The following is a 14,155-nucleotide window of genomic DNA, read 5'->3' as shown; positions in this document are numbered from 1 at the left end:
GGCACAGGTGTGGTACACATACATGGATGCAAGCCAAGCATCCATATACATAAAATAATTGTTTAAAAAATCACCCTGAAGAACTCCTTAGTGAGCTCCTCCTTATGTTGGACTTGCCCCACCAATCCAGGCCCTGGTAAGGTAACCCCACTTTGCAGAAGAGCAAACAATTTCTAAGCAGTAGAGGCCTGAGACAGACTCAGCTGCCTACACCATGATGTTATCTGTAATCATGTTCTGTCCCTTGGAAATCCTGAATTTTAGCTTGGACGGAAGAGATCTCAAGGACTTTGGTGTGACCTGAAGACTGGGCAAGATACTCACTTTAAGTAGCAGGGTTTTCTAAGTGCTCCGTCCCTCCAATAGAGCTTAACTGGGAGCATCCCAGGCTACTCTTCCTTCCTCAGTGATAGAGAGCAGGAAGTGGGGTCAACTGCACTTTCTGGGCACCAGCATTAGCCATGTTTGACTGTTCATCAGTCTGATTACTTGGGGGGATGGTGGGGTGGGGCTGAGTGTCTTCCTCCCTGTCCTTGGCATGCTAACATACTTCTAATTTAAAACAACAACAACAAAGGGAGGCTAGGAAGATTCTCAGTGCAAGTGTGGTGCCCGTGTCGCCAGACCCCAGAACAAGACCACCACAGAGCCAATATCCGATGCAAATACACAGGATTTATTGGTTACAAGCTCGCATTTGGACCATCATCCAGCACCCTGACAGCCGCGGGTGGAGGAGAACAGCCCTGAGTTCTTGGTGGAGAAAAACCGTAAGCAGGGAGGTACAAACCTTGGCGTCTCAGGATTGGGTGAGGGTATGTAACCTTTGGATTCTCTGGTTGGGGTCGAGAGGAATTTTCAACAACGGTTATCCGAAAGCCACAAGGACCTTTGGAGCCCACCGGTGTTGTTTACCAAAGTTCCTCCTCGGCCAGCTCGCCTGGCAGGGTCGCCTTGACCGGGGCCCTGGCAGTTTGTGATTTTTCTTGGCTCTGTTTGTGGTTTTTACTGGAACCAGGTTCAGTCTCTGGTCAAGTCCTGTTTAAAATGGAGTCCTTTCTTAAAATGGAGTCTGTCTTGCTCTCTGGTGCCCTCCTCTTTCTTGTACCTGTGAGAGCCCAGTCATGGGTCTGAGCTCTTAGCTGTCTTTCAGTCAGGGGCTGGTAATAGGCTGCCTCTAGAACATTTGTTGCCACCAGCTCGCAAATGGATCTGGCGACCATTAGTTGAATGGCCCCAAGTCTCTCTTTCCTAAATTATAGCAGCTTGTTTAAGATGCAAAGGCCAAAGGTTAGGAGCAGTAGTAATATGATGACGGGACCCAATAAAGTAGAAATTAGAGTTGGTCCGCCAGGGAGAAGCATTAAACCATGAATCGAGCCATCCCTGGTTTGCCTCTCACTCCGTTTTACGCTTCACCAGCCCCTCCCTCACTTTGGCCACTGAGTCTTTTATTACTCCTGAATGGTCTATATAGAAACAGCATTCTTCTCCTACGGCAGTACAGAGCCCCCCATACTGAAGAAAGATCAGGTCTAAACCTCTCTTATTCTGTAAAACTACTTCGGCTAACAATGTCAAAGACTCCTGCAGGAGAGAGAGTCTTCTAACTGTCGATAGCAGTATGAAGGTTGGAATAATGCTGGTCTTGGGTAATTAGGGAAACTGCTCCTGTCCCTAGTCCAGCCAATCTGGCCCCCCAAAAGATACTCAAGATGAGAATGGTCATTGACTCCCTTTGAACTCGCCTGTGGGTGGGTGCTTCCAATCTGTTGAACAATTCATCTTCAGTGTGATAAATCAACCTGGGGACTAGTCTTACCAGAACACAGAAGCTCTTAGTCTCATTGAGAACTTGGACACGGGCCCATGGTGTTAGCCTGGAAGAGCATGCCCACCAGGTATCATTGAGAGGGTTTAAGTAACCTGACCCTGGCAGGCTGGTTAGGGCAGAGGGCTTGCTGTCCTTCAGGGACTACCCTGACACAGAGGCCTTGGCCTGAAACCTGTTGGAGGGTCAATGAGGCTTTAGACTGAGGCGGCACACTCTGTGGTCAGAGACTACAGTATGGTTTCCCTGGACTGTGATGTCTTTGTAGTATGGGGCAGCAGCATCATAACAGAGCCAGCAGGAGGAAGTTAAGTCTGGCTTAGTGGAGTCCAAAACCAGGAGCGATCTTTGCACTAAATCAAGGAGCGGATCTACTTTAACTGGGCTTGCAGTCTAGGTGGTGAATCTGGAGACAGTAAGAGGGGTAGAGGCTGGGGTGTGGGGTGGCGTTGGCTCAGGCTTGGTGGGATTGGGCTTAGTACCAGGGGCAGGAACAACTTTAAGTGGGCCTAGGTTTGGTCACTTGGTTGGGGCCCACTGTCATAGATTGAGTCCTCCTGGTGAGGAGCCTTATGGTGAATAAGGCCTCTGGGTCTGGTGCTCGCCCAAACCAATGGACCTCATCATAGTGCCTTATTCCCCGATGTTTTCCTGAAGTCCAACTGACTTCTTGCTTCTGCCCTTCAGGGGTGAAAGTTATATTCACAGGGTTGCACCAGCATTCCTGGCAACTTATAGAGCCCTCCATCTTCCCAGTACATTTTGGTAAGGGAAGACATTTGAGGAAAATGTAATCTGTCCAAAAAGACGGGGAGGGGGCTTCCCAGTGGATACATAGGACCAGCTAGTGCAATAGTAATCACTCACTCCCTCACATTTTAGTCTGTCCTTTCAGGCCCTCCCTGCTGATTGTTCTGGACATACATAGAAATTAGGATTATTGTGTTGTAGGAACTTTGCACCCCTCAGATGCTGTTCAGGTATTCCGAAAGGGGGGATAGAATTCACAAAGATCTATAGTGATATTGGAGCATATCAATATGCCAAGTGGGGCTACCTTAGACATCTGTACTATTACCTCCCTGCTATCAGCATTTATAAATTACCAGGTTAAATTCAGGAGGGTGTGTGGGTTCCATGAGGAACATCTCATGGATACAGTACATACAGTCAACAAAGTTGTTAAGACTACTGCTGCTTGGAACTTCATCGAACCCTGAGTTTGAGTGGGTTGCTTGGCTCCCTGACTGCTTCGCATTCTTGTCCTCTGTTGTCCTCATTGAGTGAGAAGGGGTCTGCAGGCCTGGCATGAGTGTAGTGAATCCTGGCAGCTACATCGTCAACCTTGATGGCAGTGGGTGTAGTCAGCAAAATGACAAAGGGTCCCTTCCACCTGGGTTCTAGCATCCCTTGGTGATGCCTTCTGATGTAGACTCAGTCCCCTGGCCAGAACCTGTGGGGTTCAGGAGGGACACCAGACTCATAAAGGGCTCTTAGCTTTGGCCAAACATGCTTGTGTGCCCACTGGACTCCCTGTATGGCCTCAAGTAGATCTTGGTCTTCCAGCTCCACCAAGAGATCTGTCTGCAGGCTGGGAATGATGGTGGGGTGGAGTGCCAAACATAATTTCAAAGGGTGTCAGCCTGTCTGGTAGGGAGAGTTTCTAACCCTGTATAAGGCAAAGGGGGAGAAGAGCCACCCAGTCCGTGCCAGTCTCTGAGGCTAATTTGGTAAGGATCTATTTTAGAGTTCTGTTTATGCGCTCTACCTATCCTGAACTCTGGGGTCTATAATTACAATGTAATTTCCAATTGCTCTCCCAGGGCAGTGGCTAAATTCTGACTCACTTGGGACACAAAAGCTGGTACATTGTCTGACATTATCATAGCAGAAAATCCATGTGTGGGCAAGATGTCTTCTAGGAGCTTCCTGGCCACCACGTGTGCCATTTTGTGCTCGTTGAGGAACACTTCTATCCATACTGAAAAGGGATCTATAACACTCACAGATATTTATATCCATACTTGCCAGGCTTTATTTCAGTAACATCTACCTCCCAGTCAGATCTGGGCTTCTTCCCTTGGGGTCTTGTTCCAGAATTCTTTGAATTTCCAACAGTGTTGGTTAGTTGACGGGCTTTGCATTTGGAAACCATGTCTATGACCTCTTGCTATCCATCCCTGACTTTAACTCCAGATTGTCTCAGCAGGTCTTGCACTCCACGAGTCCCCATGTGAAATGAGCAATGGATCTTTTGAAGCAACTTCTGCCCCAGATGTTCAGGTACAATAATTTTATTGTCTGCTGATCTCCACCATCCATCCCTCCAGGCATTGCATCATAGAGAGGCACTTGATCCAAGCCAGGTCCTCCTGGGTGTATTTGGGAGTCTCAGGTAGGACGGTGAGGGGTAGGGGGTGGTGGGCCTGGATCTACAAGACTGGTGCCAGGATCAGGTTAGTTTATGCTGCTACCTCCCAGGCAGTTCCGTCTACTAAATTATTGCCTCTTGGGATTGGCCCGTTCCCTTTCTGGTGTCCTGGGCAATGTATTATGGCCACTTTCTTAGGCTTCCATGGGGCCTTTAGAAGGGCCAGAATTTCTTCCTTGTTTTTGATAGTCTTTCCCTCGGCAGTCCCCTTTCTTTACATATTGCCCTGTGCACATGGGTGGTGGCAAATGCATAGCAGCTATCAGTGTAGATGTCCCTTTTGTCCCTGTCCCAGTTCCAGGGTCTTTGTCAGGACCACTAATTCCACTCTTTGGGTAGAGGTGCCTGTTGGCATCAGTTTAGCCCAGACTACCGCCTCTGAGTTGGTAACTGCTTCCCCTGCATACCCCTGTCCATTCTGCACAAAGCTGTTTCCATCAGTGTACCAGATAACTTCCACGTCCGGCAGAGGGGTGTCTCTCAGATCATGCCAGACACAGTGTACCTGAGCCAAGATTCTGGAGCAGTCATGCAGGCATGTCTCCAGGTCTGGGTCTGGCAGCAGGGTGGCCGGGTTCAGGGCCATGGGTATCTGGAATGTTATTCTGGCAGGGTTGAGCAACAGGGTCTGATAATGAGTCATTCTGGCATTACTCAGCCCCCTATTGGTGGATTGGGAACTCCCTCCAGAGCAGGAGGGGTGGTTATGGTGAGACTCTGTCCCAAAGTCAATTTGTCAACATCCTTGACTAGTAGAGCCACCGTCGCTATTACACAGAGGCATAGGGGCCATCCAGCTACAACAGGGTCCAACTTTTTGGACAGATAGGCTACAGGCCACTTCCAGGGACCAAAACGCCTTTTGCAATCCCTTTGTGTTCCTCCACAAATAAATGGAAGGGCTTAGTCACATCCGGCAGGCCCAATGCTGGGACCAAAAGCAGGCTTGGTTTGAGTTCATCGAAAGCTCGCTGATGATGTTCAGTCCACAAGAAGTGATACCCCTCTTCAGCGGCCTCATGTAGGGGGTTTGGCCAACTCAGCAAAGCCTGGAATCCACATGCGGCAAAAGCCCACTGTGCCTAGGAACTCTCTCACTTGCCCAGCGGTGGTGGGAGTCAGGATCTTAAGGACAGTCGTTTTTCATGCGTCCGAGAGCCACCACTGCCCTCCCTTTAGAATATGTCCCAAGTATGTTACCTGCTGTTGGCAGAACTGGGCTTTCTTAGCTCAATATCCCAAGCTCCCCAGGGTGTGGAGTAGCCATTTAGTCCCCTCCAGGCAGCTGTCTCGGTCGGCAGCTGCAATTAGTAGACCATCCACATACTGTAAGAGACTGGCTTCGGGGTTCTATATGCAGTACCATGGTCCTCATGCAGGACCTCATCAAAGATGGTGGGGGAATTTTTGAATCCTGACCCCCGTGATCCCAGTCCTCTAGTGCCTCTTCTGGCTGCCACAAGCACTGACTGTTGCTGGACCACAATACAGACTAGGTATGTCACAGAAAACAAAAGTGCAGAGTACACAGTGACAAAGACAAACAGAAACACAGAGACTTGTTGGCCAATCAGGAACCTCTTGGGTTGGGGTCTGGGGTTCACTGGGGATCCTGGACGAACCCTCAAATGTAGTGCCTATGTTGCGAGATCCCCGAACAAGACCACCACAGAGCCAGTATCCCATGAAAACACACAGGGGTTTATTGATCACAAGCTCAAGCTCAGACCATTGTCCAGCACTCTGACACAGTGGGTGGAGGAGAAAGGCCCTGAGCTCTTGGGGTTTAGGGTTTTTAAAAAGAAAAACTGTAAGCAGGGAGGTACAATCCCTGGCGTCTCAGAATTGGGTGAGAGTATGTAAACTTTGAATTCACTGGTCTAGAGGAATTTTCAACAACAGTTATCAGAAAGCCACAAGGACATTTGGAGCCAGCAGATGTTTACCAAAGTTCCTCCTCGGCCAGCCCACCCTGGTAGGGTCGCCTTGACCAGGGCCCTGGTAGTTTGTGATTTTTCTTGGAATTGTTTATGGTTTTTACTGGAACTAGGTTTAGCCCCTGATCAAGTCCTGTTTAAAATGGAGTCCTTTCTTAAAATGGAGTCTGTCTTGCTCTCTCAAAAGTACTTGCTGCAAAAGCATGAGTTTTACACCCCAGAATCCAGGTAAAGTGCTGGCATGACCACAAACATACTTCTAACCCAGCATTACGGGGAGCAGAGAGGATGGTTGCCTGGGCTTCAGGTTCAGTGAGAGAGATCCTAACTCAAAGGAGCAAGTGGAAAATGGTAGACCCAATGTTCTCTGGGCATAAAGGCACCATGACTACACATGCATGCATGCATGTGCACACATACACACACACACACACACACACACACACACACACACACACACACACACACACGATTAGTTTATGTTTTGGCCTCCTAACAAGCCGAAGATTGATTTACTATAGACTCCTAATGGTGGAAGAAAAAGGTTGGTACAGTGGTCATCTCCACTCTTGATGAGTCTATGAATGCCACCTAGTACACAGTCCTTTCCTTTCCCTTGACCCTGGTCCGGTTACTAAGAGATTCAGGTGCATACTACCTTCTCTAATACATACTCTGGTTCCTATCTCTACTGTTTATCTATTATGTATACAGTGTTCTGTCTCCACTGCCCCCTGCAGGACCAGCTATCTTGACTTCCAATGGCAGCCTTACCATGGCGTCTTACCGTTCACTCTACTCCTCTTACTCACATACAGCCATCTTCTACAGTGTTAACCAAGTCAGTGTTTTGAAACACGAATCTGACCACTGATCTCCCCACTGGCATCTTTGCCCAAAATATCCCAACCAACTTTCAGGTCCTATCTCATTGCCCACTGTGTTTAGAACCTCGATGGCATTTGCAAGTGTACTTTCTATTCCTCTCCACAAAGCAACTGGACGTCCAGCACTCATCCTTACCTAGGGATTGATTTGAACTCACTGGATTGCTACTGGTTTCAAGATCATCTCTTTCCACTACTCCTGTCTGGGGGAAAAAAAACCTTATAATTCTTGTTAAGGACATAGATAACCACACTGCAGAACTCTTCCACTTCTGAAGCTCCACTGTTACGGTTAATCTGCAAGTTTATGCCATCATGTTGTACTCTATATATCTGCTCGTGATATTTGTTCAATAGTGGGAACCATTTTTTTCTCTTATCATCCCCTAACTAGAATTTCTACCGGTTCTTTTTTTAATTATGTGTGTTCACAGCTAAGTGCAGGTACCAGAAGAGTCCAGAAAAAGGTGCCAGATACCCTAGAGCAGACGTGTCAGATGGTTGTGAGCTGCCTGATGTGGTGCTGGGAACCGAGCTGGGGACCTCTTCAAGGACAATGTGCACCTTTAATGAGTGACCCTTCTCTAACCCTTAAAAATGTATTTTTATAACTTATTTTTATTTTTAACTGTGTGCCTATATGTGGGTATGTGTTCATGCGAATGTGTGAGCCCACAGAGGACAGAAGATGGAGTCAGATTTTGTGGATCTAGAGTTATAAGCAGTTGTGAACTGTCCAACACAGGTGCTGGGAACCAAATTCAAGTCTTCTGCAAGAACAATGTATTATTCAGGATTCTCTAGAGGAACAGAACTGATAGACTGAATCTACATATTAAAGGGGGATTTATTAGAGTGGCTTGCAGGCTGTGGTCTGGCTAGTTCAACAATGGCTGTTTCCTGATGGGAAGGCCAAGAATCCAGTAATTGTTCAGTCCATGAGGCTGGATGCCCCAGCTGCCCTTCAATCTATGTTAGAATCCCAAGGAAGTAGATTGTAACACCAGCAAAGGAATGCCTCAGAAGCAGGATTGATGAGCCTTCCAGAGAATGAGGGCAAGCAGGCAAGAAGCAAAAGCTCCCTTTTTCCACATCCTTTTATGTAGGCTGCCACTACAAGGTGTGACGCAGATTCACTGTGGTTCTTCTAATCTCAAATGATCCAGATTTAGGGTGGATCTCCCCACTTTAAATAATCTGATGAAGAAAAAAATCCCATCAGGTACGGTGGTGCACACCTTTAATCCCAGTACTTGGGAGGCAGAGACAGGTGGATCTCTGAGTTCAAAGCCAGCCTGGTCTACAAAGTAAGTTCCAGGACATCCAGGACTACACAGAGAAACCCTGTCTTGGAAAAAAAATCTCTCCCAGGTGTGCCCAGCTTCTTGGACTTTAATTGATTACAAGTGTAGTCAGGGTGACACCCAAGTCATCACATCTTAGCCACTGTACCGTCCCTTCAGATCCATAGATTTTGTACAAAGTCTTATTGATGAAGTAAAGTGGGTTCTTGATGGCCCCAAAGATATGGGTGTTATTGAAATCTTACCTTCATTTATTGTATATCTTCCCCCACAGGCTTCTGTCCTTCTAAAGACGTGGTCTTTGCCACTACATTTGTCACACTGATAGGCAGCACTTCCTCCTACACCCATGGCTATCTTTGTAGGCAGAACTCATAAACACACCCAGCAGGGTGGCCAGATGGAAACAGGTCACTTCGGAAAGAAGGGCAGTAGGAAAGGAAAGCATGTGAGCTTTGGAATCACACATATCTGAGGTCAGTTCTCTGTCCCATGAGATGTTCACTTTTAGACTAGGGTCAAGTGGTACCCCCATCTCTGAGTATGTATTTTTGAACATGAAGAATAGAAAACATATGTACTCCATCAAGGGTATATTTTGTAATGCATATTACATTTGCAAGAGTGGTATATTACGTTAACCATACTGCATGGACTTAGTTAAGGTAAGTGGCTTATTCCTGGATGAGGGTTAGCAAGAGCATTTCCTGAGGGCCTTGCCTATTGGACCATGGCTGCCCTGCGTGGGTATGTGTGATGATAAGCCATACTTCACCTGAAGGGAAATACATTATCATGCAGAAGAGGTGAGGGCCATGGGCTCTCTTTGGACAGCCAGATGGTCTTTTAAAGGCTCTTGAGGGCACTTGATGTGCTTTCTCCTCAGTAATTAACTGGATCACTGCCTCAAAAATGCCTTAGACCTGTGATCTCCTTGACTGTGGGTAGGAACTCTAAGTGAAGTACTAATAGAGAGTCTTGTCTTCTTGCCTCACATCTCACCCTTCCTCATACCATGCTTGAACTTAAGCAGCAAATTGCCTTTGCTGCTATGATAAAAGCCCAGAAGAAACTAGCAATAGAAAGAACAAACCTCAACATAATAAAGGCTACATACAACAATACTATAGCCAACATTATACTAAATGGGGTTAAGTTGAGAGTATTACCTCTAAAATCCGAAGCCAGATACAGGTGCCCTCTGTCTCCACTCTTACTCAGTATAGTGTTTGAAGTCTTAACCAAAACAATAAGACAAGAAAATGAAATAATAAATACATGTGTAGGGAATGCTGGAGGAAATACCTCAGCAGTTAGCACAGGACTGGGGTCTGTGTTCCAGCACTCACATGGTGGTTCACAACCATCTGTCACTCCAGTTCCAGGAGATTTGCTATCCTCTTCTGATCACTACAGGCACCAAACACATGCATGGTACACATATATGCATGCAGGCAAAACACTCACACATAAAACAAAATGGATAATTTTAAATTTTTAAAAAATAACACAAATAGGACAGGAAGAAATAAAATTATCTGGATTTGTAGACAGCATAAGCCTGTACTTAAAAGACCCTAAATATTCCAGCAGTATCTTAGCCACTGTTCTATTGCTGTGAAGAGACACCGTGACCAAGGCAACTCTTCTAAAAGAAAACATTTGATTGGGGACTTGCTTAATAGTTTCAGAGGTTTAGTGAGGAGCATGGCAATTACACCCTGATCTGTAAGCAGAGAGAGACAGAGACAGAGAGACAGAGAGAACCTGGGGCTGGCATAGGCTTTTGAAAACTTACTACTACTCCCCAGTGATACATTTCCTCCAACAAGGCCACACCCTCTAATCCTTCTATACTTTCAACAGTTCCACTCCCTGGTGACTGAACATTCAACTATATAAGCCTATGGGGGCCATTCCTATTCAAACCACCACAATCAGAAATTTCTAGATCTGACAAATGCTTCCAGAAAAGTAGAAAATACAAAATCAACATAGTAAAACCAGTAGTTTTTCTATATATTAATGTGAAATTCATTGAGAAAGAAATTCAGGAAGAAAAATCTATTCACCACAGTTTGAAAAAAATGGCTAGAAATAAACGTAGACAAAGTGATAAAAGAGATCTACAATAAAGAAAGAAAAATGACATTAGAAAATAAAAAGACCTCCCGTGTTTGTGGATAGACAGAATTAATTTTGTAAAAGGGCTGTATTACCAAAAACAACTTATAGATTCAATATAATCCCTATCAAAAGCCCAATGAAATTCTTCACATAACTAGAAAAAAACCCCTAAAATCCCCTCTTTACTCTCTATGATGTGCTCGGGAAGCATTCAGGACCAAGCAGATTTACTGAGGTGTTCATGGGGAAGGGCACCACAGCCTCAACACAACGATGCAGTTCCTTGACTTTCCCTAACACGATCTGATGTTTTAGCAGAATCTCTGTGGTATTGGAGGGAGGCCCAGAACCAGGCCAGGACTCAGTATGGGTGGTTCCACGAAATGTAAAGCCAAAGCTCACCTGGTGGAAGAGTGTTGTTTAGGTTGAGACTGCTCCATCCCCTCACTACCACCCCCAGAGCTCCTCAGCCTTCCCTGTGCCTAGTGCACCACTGCAGTCTCAAATTGATCTGGGTTCTTTCTGCACAGTAACTGAACAACATGAGAGATGCTGGGACTTCCCTGTGCATGGGCACTGCAGGAAGACCTGCCAAGTGACAGAAAAAGGGCAGGTGCTGTGTCCAAATGGGAGATCCTGTTGCCTCAGCACCAAGGAACTAGAGGGGAAAGTTATGATGACTTCTTGTAGTTTGATTTTCTTTTTGGGATCACCAGCTCCCAAATAATGACACAAACTTTTTATTAATTATGAATGCTTGATCTTAGCTTAGGCTTGTTCACAACTATTTCTCATAACTCAAATTAGCCCATTTATATTAATCTACATTCTGCCACATGGCTCATAACCTTTCCTCCATAAGGTATGTCTGCTTTCCTCCATGTCTTGCTGGCAAATTCCACATGCCTAGATTCATCTCCCTGAGTTCCTCTCTCTGCCTAGAAGTCTTGCCTAACCTCTCCTGCCTACCTAGTGGCCATTCAGCTCTTTATTAAACAAATCACAGTGACACATCTTCACACAGTGTAAACAAATATCCCACAACATTCCCCCTGCTGTGGAATAATCCTTCTGTATACATGAGAAAAGGTACCAAGCTGCATGGCAAAGCATAGATAAGAAATATGGGTTAATTTAAAATGTAAGAGTTAACTAGTAACAAGCCTGAGCTATTGGCCAATCAAATATTAAGTCTTTGTGTATGTTATTTGGGAACTGGTGGGCAGTAAAGAAACTTCTGCCTACAAATGGTGCCCAGTGTGGGTTGGAATTTCCACATAAGACCTGACAAAGCTTAGAAAAGGATTCTAAACACACGAAAACAGAGTCAAGTGCAGCTTCTTGGTAACTGCCTTTTCACCAGTAGGCTCTGTTTGGTAGTTTCCTGGCTCAGCCCTGGCAACAAAAACAGAGGCCTATCCTTTTTTGAAGTACATTGATGCTGCCAGGAGCAGGTGTGTCTCACTGTCATGGAAAGCCTTATGTTGTTAAAATATCTTAAATGCCGTATTTTGTAGATCTCTGAAGTGTTTGAAGACCAACTGTCTATCTAAAATATATTTCTGTTTAAACTTGAAAACATACCTAACATGACTACTACAAGTTTGATTGTTATAGATAATGAACTACTAACCTGCATTTCTTAATTATCCTAGTTTGTAATAATAGCTTTCAAGATTAGAACTTCACATTACATTTTTAAATGAGCTGCATAGGTGCAGTACCTTAAACAAGATAGAAACATATGTGCAGTATGTTATAACAAAAATAACCTTAAATTTGTACCAATATAAAAAAATCCATACCAATATAAAATATTTGAGACTAGTAGTTGCTTTTTAGTTTAAAAGTAGATTCAATAATCTACCCTTTTATCCTACCATTCCTATATCCCCCTTTTTTTCTATTTAGAAAAAGATCCCTGAATCTAATCTCCTTTGCTTAGTTTCCTCCCTGACTGTGACCAATAACAACTTGCAACTAACCCCCCTAAACAATGACAAACATCTATAATTCACCAAATGACCAAAAACCACCCACCCCACCTCTTGGGAATGTGGGTGTCATGTTCTTAAAATTAGTTCCTGTTGTCTGGGGGTAATGGCATCTTTAGGGGACTCAGAAAATTGAGATAATAGTCAAGTTCTGGGAGAGCTAGCTGTTGTACAGTCTCAGTGTGATAGGAACATTCAGGACTCATCTGAAGTCTGGCTGGAGTAGTCTATGAGACTGGACTATCAGAACTAATAGCTCTAAAGTTGTCCTGGGTATAGATATTTGAGGAAATGACATTTTGAGAGGCTAGATCATCTGGGCTACTTATCTTCATTGGTGTCTGGTCCATTTGTTCTGAAAACACACAGACTTTTAAAGGTAATATACATATCTGCATTAACACAAGTATGGAATGTGCAGTGTGCACAAATCAGCTAAAGATGATTTTTTTCTTCTGTGTTTGAGGTAAAAAGACATCATCAAACTTATAAGTCCATTTGGACTGCATAACCAAACTGTAATATAAATCTCTATCCATGCCATATGAAATGTATTTAAGGATGGCATGTAATAATAAGTCATGAGGACTCTGTAGTCAACAAGATTTATCTTGTCTTATCCAGTCTCAGAGCTGTTCCCATGGAGAGGGGTCAGCTTGTAGTTTTTCTTAGTTTCTTCCTTCATGTCTGCAACCAAGATTTTCAGGAGGTCTCCCCTGATCAAATCTGGTCTTTATTAATTGTGAAGGAATCCATAGCATTTTGGTTCCTGTAGAAACAAAGGTATAACCTCTCCCCCAATACAACACATCACAACACGTTTTCTTCTTCTTCTTCTTCTTCTTCTTCTTCTTCTTCTTCTTCTTCTTCTTCTTCTTCTTTTTCTTCTTCTTCTGTTTTTCAAGACAGGGTTTCTCTGTGTAGTTTAGGTGCCTGTCCTGGATCTCACTCTGTAGACCAGGTTGGCCTTGAACTCACAGAGATCCACCTGACTCTGCCTCCCGAGTACTGGGATTAAAGGCATGAGCCACTGCCATCTGGCCACAACACATTTTCTGACTTCAATTTTGAAGTTAGGACATCCTTAAAATATATAGACTGATTTAATTCAGTAGTTTTTTTCTACAATCCAATATCTCTCAGCAGCTATTTTTTATTCATTAGCATAATAGAAAAAATTCAAAGTCAACAAAGCACCATACAGAAACCAGACTCCCTGTGTATTTCCCATCCTTACATGGCTTACATTACTTTATTCTTTCTTTAAAGACTTTATTATTTTCAGACTATTTTTTGACTATTTATACCCTTTTTCTTTTCTTTCTTCAGCACCTAAACACATTTTAAAGCATATTGTACCTATTCAGAGGCTTTCTTGGCTTGGACCTGGTTTTTTTTAAATCTTTATTTTTATTATTATTTATTTATTTATTTTTTGCACATCTGCAGCTTTCTCCAACATCCTGAGCCAAACTTAAACTGCTAGGCTACCCGCTGAGCAGCTCCACTTAGCACATGGTGCTGGTGGCAGGCTCCATCCCTTTCAGGTTCATGAGAGCCAAGTCTTCCACCCATGAGTACCAGCCGGGTCCTGCATTTACCCATCCTAGCTCTGGGAAGCTGTTGGGCCTGCACTGTAGCAGG

This window comes from Peromyscus californicus, unplaced genomic scaffold, assembly GCF_007827085.1.
Source record: "Peromyscus californicus insignis strain IS unplaced genomic scaffold, ASM782708v3 Scaffold_7__1_contigs__length_154581171, whole genome shotgun sequence".
Lineage (NCBI taxonomy): Eukaryota > Metazoa > Chordata > Mammalia > Rodentia > Cricetidae > Peromyscus > Peromyscus californicus.
Note: the sequence above shows the minus strand (reverse complement) of the source record.